Consider the following 15,600-nt stretch of genomic DNA (forward strand, 5'->3'; position numbering starts at 1 on the left):
TATGCATCAATCAGGATGACTTAGGATCAAACCAATCCTCATGCTTACTGTATAATTTGGGAAGATCATTTAACTTCCTTTGTCCACAGTTTTCTCATCAATAAAATCAAGGCTTTATGATTGATAAGATCTATTCCCTCTCTGAATCTATGATCTTTTGATTTCCCTGTGATAAAATGCCTTATCCTTAGAACTGAAGTTCCCTGGATGAGAAATGGTTCTCTTCTTATCTGAAGGAAACGTGAAGCATTATGTGTTAAAATTATTAGGGTGAAAAAGAAAAAAACAGTGATGAAGTGGGAGTGACTTAATACAGTTTATGTGCTAGTTTGCATTTGCTACTTGGTCTCAAAGGCATGAACTTTGCTTACATTTCTGTATAATAAAGAGAGATTAGACCAGAAGATATCTTTCTGTCTTTTATTCCTCCTAATAACCTGTATTTTCTGAGAAAGAGAGATAAAGAGCTAAGGACAATGGAAGAAAGAAATACTCCTAATGAGAAAAATGACCTGAATTCAAAGTTATTACCTTTGAAGAATGAATATTTCCCTCACTGGACAGGAATTTCCAAAAGAACTCAGCATTACCTACACTACCTACCTAAGAAGGAATCAGAGTAAGAGTTTAATAGCGACATCATCATTCTTCACATTTTTGATTACTACTAATTATCTGTTTATTTGTACTAACTATTGTGTAACACTTCTGAGGGTTTATATACCAGACAATTAATGGATATAGAGCTAGCTTATTTTAAAATTTTCAGTTGCAGTGCTATATAGTCAAAAATTATATAATTGTATAGTCTTCATAAAACAATATGTTTTAGTAACATCATGTTATTTAGGAAATGGGGTAATTGATATAAACAAATACACACTGTGTTACTTTATTAAAAGCATCAGCAAATCCAGGCAAACTTAATTTCCAAAATTCCTGATGTTTTGGCATTCTTTTCAAATACCCACTTTGAATCCCCAGTACCTGAAAGCAATCCTTCCTCTCCTCTTCTTGGAATTGCTTATTCCTTTATGATTCATTTCTTTTTTTATTGCAAGATAATTGGGTCAAGTGATTTGCCCAAGGTCACACATCTAGTTAATTATTAACTGTCTGAGGTTGGATTTGTACTCAGGTTTCCCTGAATCCTGGGCAAGTGTTCTATCCATCTGTACCACCTAGTTGCCCCCCTTTTGATTTATTTCAATCACCACTGTCTACATGACACTTTTTATGATTCCCCCAATTGCCTTATATACCTTCCTAAATTACCATATATTTATATATGCATATATATATGCAATATTATTCTACCTATTTTTATAAAAGTGTGGTGATTCTCCCTGGTCTCTAATATAAGGCAAGCTACATATCCCCTTCAGTATATGGGGGTGCATTAGAGTCAGGGTGGTTTTCTGTAGTAATTTTACTTCAAACTCTTATTCTCTTCATTCTCCCCTGCTAAATTTAACTGACAGTGATTAATATTTAAGTTTATTTCAACCAAATAGCATCAATTCATTTTTACAGAAGGATATTTACTTCAATGATATATCAAGAGCAGAATTGTAAAGAGCCTTCACCACCAGCCTCTACATTTGGAAAATGAAGTCCATTCCTATCTATGCTCTTTCAAGTTCCCAGAAGAGTGGATTTAATGCAATTTCTATATAGCTTGGTCTCATCAAGTTCATCCCCAAATATAGTGCAGCTATTGAATCAGCTGCTGAAATAACCCCACTTCATTCAGTTGATTCTAACTTCTTTCATTATTTTAATTATCCTTTTTTGAACAAGTTTCCAGTTTATCAAGTGGTATCCATGGCTGAACATATCATAAATGTGGCCTGGCTAGAGAGCATATTATAACTAAATTATTACATCTTTATATCTCCTGATAAAGACTAAAATTACTCAATCTTTCTTGGCTATCTCATTGTAATTCATTCATATTGAGCTGAAAGTCTATTTTTATTTATTTTATTTTATTTTCCAATTACAATTTATGAAAGATTTTAAAAATTCATCTACTTGCATTATTTAAAGCTGCACAATTTTCTTCTGCCCTCCCTTCCCTCCTCCCCTCAATGGTGTGCAATATACTGAGAATTTTACATGTATATATGGATGTAACATGTTTGCATATTAGTCATTTTGTGCATGAGAAGTTAAGACTAAGGGAAAAGAAAGAAAAACATGGGATAGGAAGGAAAAACATATGAGAAAATTTTAAAAAGTGATCATTATGTTCCTTCAGATTATGAAGTGTTTTTTTGTGTGTGCCTTTTGTTCCTCTAGATGAGGATAGCATTGTCCACACTAGCTCTCCCAGAGTTGTCCTTGCTCTCTGAACCCCTGAGAGTAGCTGTATTCATCCAAGTTGATTAACTCACAGTGTTGCTGTTATTGTTTATAATGTAAAGTTAGATTTACTCCATAAGGCTAACAGTCTATTAATATCCTCTGATTTTTTTCTAAATATAATGTTATCTAACCATTCCTCTATTACCTTTGCTTATTAAGTTGAAAATGAATAAAGAATATTATGAAGAGATTGATATAGAGGAAAAAATGGAAGGAGGACCATGGATCATTGTACTTTTTTAATAGTTATGTGTTGAAAATTTCTGGGGGAGAGAGAGAGAGAGAGAGAGAGAGAGAGAGAGAGAGAGAGAGAGAGAGAAGAGAGAGAGAGAGTAAAGAAACAACTTTGTTTTGTTCAGACCAAGTCTCTGAGAATTACTTTTAACCCCAAAAGAAGCTATATCTCCTAGGAGAAAAGAATCTTTACTGCCCCAAGGAAAGGTACTAAGGATTGACAAGCATCGCCATGAAAGAATAAATCTAATATTGACTAGAGGAAAAGAAACAATTTTTAGGGAATTTGCAAATCTTTCCTGAGAAGTAAGAGGGCAGATAAAGGGTGACTAAAAATAAGAATAGGATAGGATGCTCTCTTTCTGGAACATGTATTCAGGATGTAATAAAGATTTGTCAACCCTAACAGTCACTATCTATTTCATTAATTAATATCAAGGCAAATTATATTAGGAACTAGGACATCAGTGTTAACAAGGAGCTGAAGACTCATGTATGTAGATACTGTTTTCATATTTCGTGTTTTAGAAGTGATTGGGAATTTTAGGAAGAAAACTGATTTTAAAGATAGGGCTTAAGAATAAAGTTTGGATTTTATGCTTTGGTCTAAAATATATAAATTAGAACCTATTCTAAGAATTTAAAATCATATACTCAAAACAGAGACTTTTACACATAAAGAAAAAAAGAGAAGTAAAGTAATAGAGATCTTAATATGTAGGAATAAAATTGATCATAGGAATCTCTGATGTCTCATAGCATGTGACTCATGAATGATTATAGTAGTTTAGCATAGTAGGAAAGGTTAGAATTACAGTCAAAGGAATTAGGTTTGAAGATTTCCAAGTGTTGCTCACTACTTATGTGATTTGGAGAAAGTCACTTAGCCATTTGCGACTCAGTTTTGTTCTTGTAAGTCATTTTTGAGTCCTATTTGATTCTTCATCAAAGATCCTGGAATGACTTTCCATTTTCTTCTTCAGCTTATTTTAAAGTTGAGAAACTGGAAAACTAGGTCGAATGATTTTCCCAGAGTCACATAGTGTCTAAGAGCAGATTAAAATCTGCTCAGTAAGACATCTTTCTGATTCCCAGCTCAGTGTCTCAGTTTACAATATACAAAATGATGATTTAGAGTAAATGACTCCATAGTTTGTTTCTTAATGAAAACAAATAGGCAAAATTTAAAGGGTTGCATATAATGATATTAAGAAGAGATGTTCTTGGGGCAGCATGTGGACAGCATTTTCCCAGGAGCTCTCTTCCAAAATATCTCAAAAAGCTTAAAATTATGACTCTTAATTTTCTTTCTTCTTTTTTAGTTTTTTTCCAAGACAAATGGGGTTAAGTGGCTTGCCCAAAGCCACACAGCTAAGTAATTATTAAGTGTCTGAGGCCAGATTTGAACTTGGGTACTCCTGACTCCAGGGCAGGTGCTCTATCCACTGTGCCACCTACCCACCCCTCCTAACTAAATTTTCAAGAGAAAGAACCAATAGAAAGACCCAGTGAGTTAATTCTCCAGCCCAAGATCTTGGGAAACTTCTGTTCAAGGGGTGGAGGGAGCCAAGCACAGCCAAGATCATCATGCTGGAGTGAAGGAGCTCCAGCCTTCCAGGAAGAGCCCATGAGGCACCTGGATCTGTGGAAGTGCTGGCTCCTGGCAGCAGAAGCAGTTTTTTTGATCTGCCAATCCAGAGAACACGAAGCATAACTTGAAGGATCAGTGGGGAAACCTCTGACAAAGTAAGCATGGAGCCCCCAGCATGGATCTCAGCACAGCCCAGATCCCAGGAGATAAAAGCAGATGTGTGGAGATGCCCAGCAGGAAGACACCTGGCAGCTACTTCCCGTGCCCTCAGTCCACTGAAGGTGAGGGGGTAGGCGGAGACTGTCAAGTTATCTCCTCGGTCCCTGAGACAGGACTCTCGTGCTTTGTCCATATTTAGTCCCTGGTTGCAGTTTAGGCCCCCCAATTGGCATAGAGCAGGGACCCTCCCAAGAGCTCCAGGACAGAAGGGTGTGCTTGTGGTCATCCACAGACTAAAGCACAGGCAGGAGAGCAGTTAGTGCCTCTAATAAGACCTTGAGGGAACTGAGGTGCTTGCAGGGATGTCTCAATAACACTAAAAAGCTCAGGAAGCACCCTAAAACCAGGGCATAGGCTGGGTAAATGAGTAAACAGAACAAACGTAACCTGACCATAGACAATTTCTTTGGTCCCATGGAGAATCAAAACACATACTCAGAAGATGACATAGTCCAGGTTTCTGTATCCAAAACCTCCAAGAAAAACAGGAGTTGGGCTTAGGCTATGTTAGAGCTCAAAAAAGATTTTGAAAATCAAGTAAGGAAGGTAGAGGAAAAATAGAGAAGAGAAATGAGAGAAATGCAGGAAAAACATGCAAATCAAGTAAACAACTTGGTGAAGAAGATCCAAATAAATGCTGAAGAAAGCAACATGTTAAAAACCAGGTTAGGTCAAATGGAAAAAGCTGTCCAAAAAGTTAATGAGGAGAAGAATACCTTGAAAAGCTGAATTGGCCAGTTGGAAAAGGAGATATGAAAGTTCTCTGAAGAAAACAGCTCCTTCAAATGTAGAATGGAACTCAAGGAAGTTGATGACTTTGTGAAGAATCAAGAAACAATAATACAATATTTAAAAAAATGAAAAACTAGAAGAAAACATCAAATATCTCATTGAATGCAACTGATCTGGAAAACAGATCCAGAAGATGCAATTTAAAAATTATTGGGCTACCTGGAATTCATGATCATTAAAAGGAGCCTGGATTTCATTTTAAAAGAATTTCTACAAGAAAATTGCCCTGATATACTAGAAGCCAAGGGCAAAAAATAGAAATTGAGAGAATCCACTGATCTCCTCCTGAAAAAAATCCAAAAAATCCCACCACCACCCAGGAATATTATAGCCAAGTCCCAGAACTTACAAGTCAAAGAGAAAATATTACAAGCATCCAGAATGAAACATATATCATGGAGCTACAGTCAGGATTGCAGAGGATTTAGCAGCAACCACATTAAAGATGCTCAGGGCTTAGAATATAATATTCCAGAAGGCAAAAGAGCTTGGAATGCAGCTGAGAATCAAATAATTTCCCAGAAAAACTGAAAATCCTCTTCCAAGGGAAAAGATGAACTTTCAGTGAAATAGGGGAATTTCAAATGTTCCTTTTGAAATGGCCGGAGTTGAACAGAAAGTTTGATCTCCAAGTATAGGACTCAGGTGGATGAGGAGGGCAAATAATGAGGGATTTAATGATGTTGAATTGTGTCTATTCCTCCTGCATGGAAAGAAGATACTGATAATACTCATATGAACCTTCTGATTTCTTAGAGCATATGTATATATATATATATATATATATATATATATATATATATATATATACATATGGATAAGGCACAGGAGAGAGTTGAATTTGAAAGTATAATATATGGTAAAAAAAAGGAGTCAATAGTTTGAAAAGGAAATGTACTGGGAGAAAGGCAAAGGAGAGGGAGAATGGGCTAAGGTATTTTATGTCAGAGTGAAGAAAAAACTTTTGCAATGGTGTGGAGGGGGGACAAGGTGAGGGGGAATAAGTGAGCCTGCATTCTCATTGGAAATGGCTCAGAGAGAAAACAATATACAAACTTAATAGGGTATAAAAATCTAGAGGGAAAATGAGAGAAATGGGAAAAGGGGAGGGGGGAATGTAGGTGATAGGGGAGAGGGTAGATCATGGGATAGGGTAGTCAGATATAATACTTTTTTTTTTTACCTTTTTGCAAGGTGGTGGGATTGGGTGGCTCACCTAAGAACACTGGGCTGGATCTCTGGAGTGGGATGTAGGCTTGGGTCCTCCTGGCTCCAGGACTGGTTGCTCTGTCCACTGTGCCACTTGCCTGGCCCACAGCTCACTTTGAAGAGGGATAGAGTGAAAGGAGAGAGAAAATATAATAAATAGTAGTGGGGAGGAATGGATGGAGGGAATTACAATCACCAACAGCAATTGTGGAAAAATATGGAAGTAACTTCTCTTATGTACTTATGATAAAGAATACAATCCACCCCAGAGACAGAGATGATATCTGAACAAAGACTGAAGCACATTTTTTTCTCTTTCTTTCTCATTCTTTTCATTTTTGTGGGGGGCAGGTAGGGAATTATATTTACTCTTTTAACAAGACTATTTTAGTAATGTGTAAATAAATATTTAAAAAAAGAGATTTTCATGAGGGAAAGTATGATTCGATGGAAACTCTATCAATTTTAATCAATGATCAAAAAAAGTGCATGCCCATTATGCCATAAGCACATAAATAAGTCTCTGAGGCAAGATTAAAACCCAGCTTTTATAGCCTCATGTTATGTATCATATTTACTACAAATTGTGCATAAAGCAATTTACAAATGGTAAAGAACTATGTAAATATGATATATTCTTAAACATCACTACTCCTATTATTCCTATACTACTAGTACTACTAGTACTACTACTAATAGTACTACTACTACTTCTACTTCTACTACTACTACTACTACTTTTACCACTACTACTACAATTGTTACTCCTTCTCCTACTTTTACTCCTCCTCCTCACCCTTCCTCCTCCTCCTCCTATTACTACTTCAACAAGGAATAATATATATATATATATATATATATATATGTATAATTTTCTTAGTAAATGACTTGCTAGAATGTCATTTTGATTAGTTCAGTGGTTTCCAAGCAAGGTAAAGGAATGTCATGGAGTCAATCATGGAATATAAACGCAACTTTTTGGACTTTTTTTCTTTACCAAAGAAATTATATGAACAAAGCAACTATTATCTTCTCTGTAAAATTAGCATATAAATCAGATGATAAATAATATCATCTTTAACAAACATAATAGGTCTAATTGAAAATCCATTCATTTCTTATCCTTTGCCAAATCTCACCAACTCTTTCTGTCAAATATGATATAAACAACCTGTTGTATATGCTGCTTTTTTCCTTGAAAGTGACTCCTGAAAGTTTTGTGTAAACTAAGAAAAAAATAGGAGAAAACTGTTTTTCATGCCTCATTGTTTTCATTTCATTTTTTCCTAAGCTTCTCACTGTTGCAAGTCCATCTTTTAACTGTATCATTCACTCACTGATAATCTATGTCTATCAACCATGGAACATCACAGAACTTAATTAAAAATGGCAGCAACACATAATAAAAGTTGCATGGACATATATGTAGAATATATTACATAAACATTCTAAGTAAAATGTAGCATAAGACGTAATAATGTAATAAAAGGAAATAATAAGAAAAGTTGTGTCCAAGCCACATAAAAAGAAAAATGGAAAACAGGTGAATGGGCCTTATGCCATTGTGGTATCTGAAATATTTAAAGAGCTAGCACAAAACACTCATTCATTTGGTAGCTTGTTTAAAGAAGATTTAAAGAAAATAAGGACAGATATTATATAAATTTAAAAAAAAGAAATGAAAAGTTCTGACTGACCCAGATGAAGTATTATAATCATACCCATGATATTAAAGAGCCATTATTGACTCATTAAATTTCAAATTCAAAATTTTTTTTTTCCTGTAGGAACAAATGTGAATTAAAGTTTGGTAAATTAACTCAGTAAATCAACTCAGTAAACCTAAATTTAAAAATGTTTTTTCTGTCTCAAAATGCTGTGAAATATATCACTTTCTCATAGACATATGGTGGTCATAGAACAATAAACACATTTACTGGCAGTGAACATGTTGTTTCCATGAACAATGATTCTTTTACTCACTAGTTTAACCTTGAAATATTCTTTTTTTGATTTATGTAAAAAACAGGGTAGATTCTTATGCCATTTATTTCCCCTCTCCCAAATAGTCTTCATACTAAACATACCCAGCTTCTTAGTTCAATCTTCCTTAGTAAATTAGCTTGTGACCCAAAGTCTTCTGAATCCTACGGAGTTTGTCAATGTTTTTCAACAAAATGATAGTTTCTCATAGAAATAAATTATATGAATTTAATTTTAATGTATCTCTAATTTGGTTTTTGGGACACCACAGGAGCAAATTCTCTATAGAAATGCAAAAAAATGCTCATTCCACCCCTCCCCCTTTTGTTTTTTGGTATGAACTCAGTTGCAAGTGATGAACTGCTCAACTGTCATAACAGCCATTCCCCAACTGTACTATATCTGATATACATACTGCTCTTAAAAGAAGCAATCATAAATTGGAAAATACAGGCTTCTGTGATATTATAGGGCAGGATTACCATGGATAATTTATTTAATGATATTGTTATTTTCTCAGGCTTATCCCCCTGCCCAATTTGTTATTTCACTCTAAAATGTATATTTCTCAACTGAAGAACATGAAAGGAAAAAAGGCACCCTAGCACCATCCTACTTCCTATATAATGTGAATTACTGTTTTTAGGGGAATAATACTTTCTGTGTACCAGTCCTGATTGGCATTTCTTTGTATCTCAGTTATCTCATCTGTAAAACAGAGATAAGTCTGAATTAATTTTATCATAGGATTCTTGTAAGACTAAAATGAAGGGAGGAAAAATGTAACAAGAGTAAAATGAGGATGATAAAAAGAAAGAGCACTTTATCAAAAGGGAAAAAGAGAATTGATAAATATTCCCAGAACACATGTTAAATAGGCTAAAACTTTTAGAAATACTTTTAGGGAAATAAAAAAAGGCCTCACTTCACAAGTTAATAGGAAAGGGCCATCACTGGTTTAGACTGCTGGATTTGTCAAATATGACTGAAAGTGGTTTATCTCTAGTGTGAGCTTGTGAAATGGCACAGATTCAAGAAAGGAATCAAACATCTTTTTATGGAAACCATCCACAGAAACTGAAGTAATAATATTTTGACACAGAAATAGCAAACACATGGATAAATTTTGCAAATTTGTTCATATGTATAATGAGGTTTGTGATAGTGATTCGTCTTTAAGGAACTCAATTATTAATGAAGATTTTTTTCAATTAAATGGGAACTGTGAAAAAAATTACTGTAGCTTCTAAAAATCATTAAATACCTAGAAAAACATGATCAAAGAGATGAATTTGATATGGTTAAAGCTTTTTACTCTTTAAAAATCTATAGACAACATATTCATGCTACAAATATAAACCTTAAAATAGTCTTGAGAATTCTGAAAAAACCTCTACTTGGAACTGTGGTATTATTATAAAAAGAACTTTTGGCTACAACTACATAGATATAACATTGATCCATAAAAAATTATAAACAACATTTTAATAGGTATTGTCATACTGAATTCTTACAATCTCCAAATTACATAAAATGAAAAAAAATATCTCTGCATGGTGCTAATTTCTTTGTATTCAGTGGGTGGAATGAAGTACACATCATGCCTACTGTCCTATCTGCTACTGAATCTGTCTACAGATTTTTCAAGTGGATGCATTCAATTGTAAATACAGTCATTTTGTTTGGACCTAAATGCACAAAATAATATGAAAGAATGAAAACATGATAATGATAATGATATCTTCAGACCATTTCCATCTTTACTACAACAAAAGTGAAAAGAAATATGAGTTGATGACAACAGGAAGAACATTAATAATTTTAGTACTTGACAACTCATTTTTAATTTGCATCTAATATATATATATGTATATATATATATACATATATATATATATATATGTTTGAAATATTTTACATCTGAAATAGAAAAAAGGATAGTCCTATTTCATTTAAGAGTTAACAAAATGAGAGTTGTTTGACCACAGCAGGGGAAGCCTCAATCCATCGTAGCATAGTTATCTTCTGTCCATTGTTGTGCATCCTGTAAGTGTGTGTTCATATGTCTCATGGAGGACTTACAGCTTATGCCCTCTTCTGAACTTGAGCAATTAGTAAGATACATCAAACGTCTGAGTCATTTAAATCTCTATGATGGTTTCAAAATGTTTCAAGGAAAATATTGCCTAACTGGCAAGGGGGGTAGGAATTGGGGAAAAAGAAGGGTTTGACTATCACTCCCACCTCAGATGGTATTGATATGACTTCAACAAAGCCCCAATGAATGATTCCTTCAATTTATAAAATTTTTCTCTAATGATACTCAAAATGACATTTGGACTTATCAAGTGTAAATTATTAAATCAATTAAGTGCTACCTCAGACACTGAGGCTAGTCAGAATCATGATTTGTCTCGTCAAAAAAGGGAAATATTTTTATTATTTATTATTATTATTATTAAATGCTTTTTAAGATAATGTAAAGACTTATAGTCTGAATTCAAAGTTGATGTTGAATCAACAGAGACAACAAAGAATCACTAACTACATATACCATCGTCTCAGAAGTAAAACATAAAAATGTAAAGGAGAAGATTTTGTCCAATTATTGAAATTAAAGCAGAATGGGAAGAATAATTTTTAAAGTAATTGATCCCTATGATATCAGTCTATCTACTCTCAGAGTTATACAATGACCTATAATAGATTTTTAAATTATTCTGACAACCCCAGTACAATAGTATTAAAATATACCCCTACCAAACAGAACTTCTAGAGAAAGATTAGCACTTCATTCAAAAAGAAATGAATGATAGAAAACATAATACACAAGTTTTTAACAAGTTCTTCAAAAAGAATTTTTAAAATTATTTACCACACAATATCAAAGATTAATAACAGCTGCATGTTATTCCATTTGTTAAATATAACTAAAATTGATTTACCTACAAATTGAACTGTGAAATGGCTACGATTCAAGTATGGAAATCAAAAGATTTTTCATGGACATTATCTATATTACCTAAGACAGCAATATAGCAACAAAGAAGCATCAAACAAATAGCTGAGTCATGAGAATTTGTTTATTTATTTTGAATTTCTTTTTCAGTTTTCCGCTAACCTTGCTTCCCTTCTCACACCCCCCAATAAAAGGCAGTCTGTTAGTCTTTACATTGTTTCCATGGTATACATTGATCTAAGTTGAATGTTATGGGAGAGAAATCATATCCTTAAGGAAGAAAAATAAAGTATTGTGCCTGATTGTTGCACTAATGGAATGAGCAAGTCCATCAGGGATGGTAATCACCCCCATGTTGCTGCTAGGGTGCACAATGTTCCTCTGGTTCTGTTCATCTTGCTCAGCATCAGGGCATGTAAATCTTTCCTGGCTTCCCTGAATTCCCATCCTTCCTGACTTCTAATAGAACAATAGTGTTCCATCATGTGCATATACCATTTTGATAAGCTTTCCCCAATTGAAGGACATTTACTTATTTTCCAATTCTTTGCCACCACAAACAGAGCTGCTGTGAACATTTTTGTACAAGTGGTGTTTTTTTATACATTACTTATACATTCTTTTTCAAGTATAATCCATACTCCCTTCCCTCCCCTCCAAATATAGAACCTCATGGGAAATAAAGTAAAGGAAAGAGAAAAAAAAATGTATTTAAGTCTGTGTTCTGATACCATCAGCTCTGTCTCAGGTGGATCACATTCTCTATGATATGTCCATCATAAAAGTTACTTCCATATTTTTCCATTGTTGCTGTTGCTGATTACATTCCTCCCCACTGCCATATATTTTCTCTGTCCTTTCATGCTATCTCTCTTCTAAAATGCACTGTAGGGTAGCTGAGTGGTACAGCAGACTGATCACCAGCCCTGGGGCCAAGAGGCCCAGAGCCCACATTACCACCACTGAGACCGAGAAACCACCGGACCCCATGGTCCTGGCTGGACAGGCCACCCAATGCCAGCCCCTTGCAAGAAGTAAAAAAGAAAATGTGTTATATCTGACTATTCTCTTCTATGATCTGCCCTCTCCTCTATCACCCACATCCCACCTTCCCCCTTTCCCCCTTCTCTCCTTTTTACTCTAGATGTCTATACCATATTGAGTGTGTATGTTGTTTCCACTCTGAGCCATTTTTTACTATCTTTTTTTTTTTGGTTTTTGCAAGGCAATGGGGTTAAGTGACTTGCCCAAGGCCACAGAGCTAGGATTATTAAGTGTCTGAGGCTGGATTTGAACTCAGGTACTCCTCACTCCAGAGCCGGTGCTCTATCCACTGCGCCACCTAGCTGCCCATTCTTTGAGCCACTTTTGCATTCCCCCTTGCCTTCTCCCCTTCCATATCATTGAAAAAGCTCATTGTAAAAAAAATATCTTTTATCCAAAATATCTTAGCCTATTTCACCTCTCCTTTCACATACTCCTAGTGCATTTATTTCCCTTTTTGTCATTGACTCCATTTTTAGACTATATTATAATGAGGATTTATTTTTTTAAAGAAATATTTTATTTATTTTGAGTTTTAAAATTTTCCCCCATTCTTGCTTCTCTCCCCCCACCCCTCACAGAAGGCATTCTGTTAGTGTTTACATTGGTTCCATGCTATACATTGATCTCAGTTGAATCTGATGACAGAGAAATCATAGAGGATTTATTTTGAAAGAGGATATTTTTATTGTAATTTAAGACTAAGTCATTGCTAAAGGGAAGGTCACACCTAAGAATTAGACTCTTGGGGATGAATATAGTTTATCCTAAGAAGCAGAAAATGCAACACATCACAATAGATGAAAAACACATCATTTACTAGCTTTCTAGCAAATGAAGACCTGGAGGCTAGAATTATACAACAGAAATTTGTTTTCCTGCAAAAATTGATAGATGACAAATACCTATGTTATAAATACAGACTTCAAAACATTTTGTAAAACTCTTGGGAAAAGGTCATTGTAAAAATGTAAACTGTTTCTCCATGTCTTAGATATCACACTGATACATTTTTAAAATTAAAAACATTTAGGGGCGGCTAGGTAGCGCAGTGGATAAAGCACCAGCCCTGGAGTCAGGAGTACCTGGGTTCAAATCCAGTCTCAGACACTTAATAATTACCTAGCTGTGTGGCCTTGGGCAAGCCACTTAACCCCATTTGCCTTGCAAAAACCTAAAAAAAAAATAACAAAAAAAATTAAAAACATTTAACATTTGTATAACTAATCCAAATATTCTTAATCTCCAAGCTACATGGAATGAGAAGCTTTCAAAAAATAGTCAGCAAAGGATATCAAAATCATGTGGGAACAAGTTAAAGGACATATAACTTTGTCTGCTATGGGTGTTATCTGCCAGTATTATTTAAGTGGGCCTACAGATGATGAATATATATTCTAATATTTGTATTAAACCAAAAAATTTTATCCATAAGTCTATATAATAATAAATATAATAGAATAATTATAGGATGTTTGAAATTTTGTCTAAGACCACTTGTCAGAATCTCATCAAAAATGATGAAAAGTTAATAAAACTGCTACTGTTGCTAGTAACTAAGAATTAAATGTCACTTCAAATTTATAAAACATTTTACTCACAACAATCCTGTGAGATAGATAGTACAAGTATTTTCTTTATTTCAAAGAGTGGGAAACTAATGCCAAGGCTCAATTTGACTCAAAACTTCATGTAAAGGTACTGTGTAGCACAAGGCAGAGTATAATATGTAGATTGAAGAGTTAGAACCTTTGAAAATACTAGTTTTTTCTTATATAGTTTATTCTTTAATTCTGAATTTTTAATGTAGGAAAATATTTGGAGTTTTTTCCCCTACTAATTTCTAATTGATAAGGACATTAGAAATCACCCATACATTTTATAAATGGGAGAACAAAGAGCTAGAGAGATTAAATCTCCTTGCCCAGGATCACTCAGACAACAAAAAACAATTGAACAATTCAAATCCAGGTGTTCTGACTCCAATATTCATACCTATTCCAACATACCAGGCAGCTAAGTGATGCAATGGATAAGTTTGCTAGATATGGAGTCAGAAAGACCCAACATCAAATTTGTCCTGTGACACTTATTAGCTGTATGACCTTTGACTAATTAAATACTCAGCCTTAGTTTCCTCATTTGTAAAATGGAGTTTAAGAGCACCTACCTCCCAGGACTTTTGAGTAATAAAATGAAATGTGTAACAAGAAAATGAGATATACCTTAAGGAAATATATAAATGTTATTCATAATTATTGTTGTGGTTCTAACAAATAGCAATGAGACAAATAAAACACAAAGGTTAGAACAAAAAGAAGGAAAAAAGGACAGAAAAATGTACCATTACAAAAGAACTCATTCTTTTATTCTTTCTTTATAGACACACATAAGCATATGCAGATGTATATATGAATACACAAACATATATATCCATATCTCTCCATATGCATCAATATTTATATTATCTTTATAGAAATAATACATGAATGTATATAGCTTTTTCATATGTATACATATATGTATGTACACATATATATTATATATAATTGAAAAATAGTATTTGGAAAATAAGAGAGAACTATTGAATAATAATTTGAATAGCTACTATTATCACTACTATATCATTGGAGTGCTTCTAACATATTTCAACATATGGATGATTAGTGGAAAATTTTATAGGCTTTATAGAGACTTTTACAGAAGATGGACCAACTCTGAAGGGTTTCTACCCTTGCATTTTCCCCCTCTAATAAAGCATCAGAATTCAGGTTTTTGTACTTCTCCTTTGTGTTTTAAGAGATAAAAAAGGAATAGAGCATGACAAAAAGCAGGAAGTTAGTAACAGTGGAGAATAAAAAAAATTAAGAGCAGCACAACTTGAGAAATAGAAAATCTTACTTTTATATATCTCATCCCTCAGATTCATTATGACACATAATTTATGTGAAGAACTAGTGAATATTTCTTTTTGGGTAAGCAGCATTATTTTTCTGGAGAATGTAAATGAGAACAAATTTTTTTCTTGTTTATCATCTTAAGTCTGTACCAAAAAACTACAGAAGTCAGAATCTTTATTTTCCCCAGGTGATGTGAGCAAATGTACTCTTGCATATATATAGATTAGCCTCCATTCCATGTTCTGGACCACATTGCAGAGACTAAATGTAACTAATTCAAGTTATTCTTTTAGGTGACTCTC

General features: G+C 34.0%; 1 long non-coding RNA gene and 1 pseudogene across 1 annotated transcript in view; both read right to left on the reverse strand.

Moving 5' to 3' along the window:
* Window positions 1–4,544, reverse strand: part of LOC141491504 (glutamine amidotransferase-like class 1 domain-containing protein 1 pseudogene) — a 41,823-nt pseudogene extending 37,279 nt beyond the window's left edge.
* The window catches only part of LOC141491807 (uncharacterized), a 295,727-nt gene extending 287,016 nt beyond the window's left edge, over window positions 1–8,711 (reverse strand). The window contains exons 1-2 of the long non-coding RNA XR_012469765.1: window positions 8,500–8,711; window positions 6,420–6,525 (exon numbers count right to left, since the gene is read on the reverse strand). This is a non-coding gene — a long non-coding RNA (uncharacterized LOC141491807). The remainder of the gene's footprint in view (window positions 1–6,419; window positions 6,526–8,499) is intronic.
* Window positions 8,712–15,600: the final 6,889 nt, after the last annotated feature.

The sequence above is a fragment of the Macrotis lagotis genome, chromosome 6 (genome assembly GCF_037893015.1).
Source record: "Macrotis lagotis isolate mMagLag1 chromosome 6, bilby.v1.9.chrom.fasta, whole genome shotgun sequence".
In the NCBI taxonomy this organism is placed as follows: domain Eukaryota; kingdom Metazoa; phylum Chordata; class Mammalia; order Peramelemorphia; family Peramelidae; genus Macrotis; species Macrotis lagotis.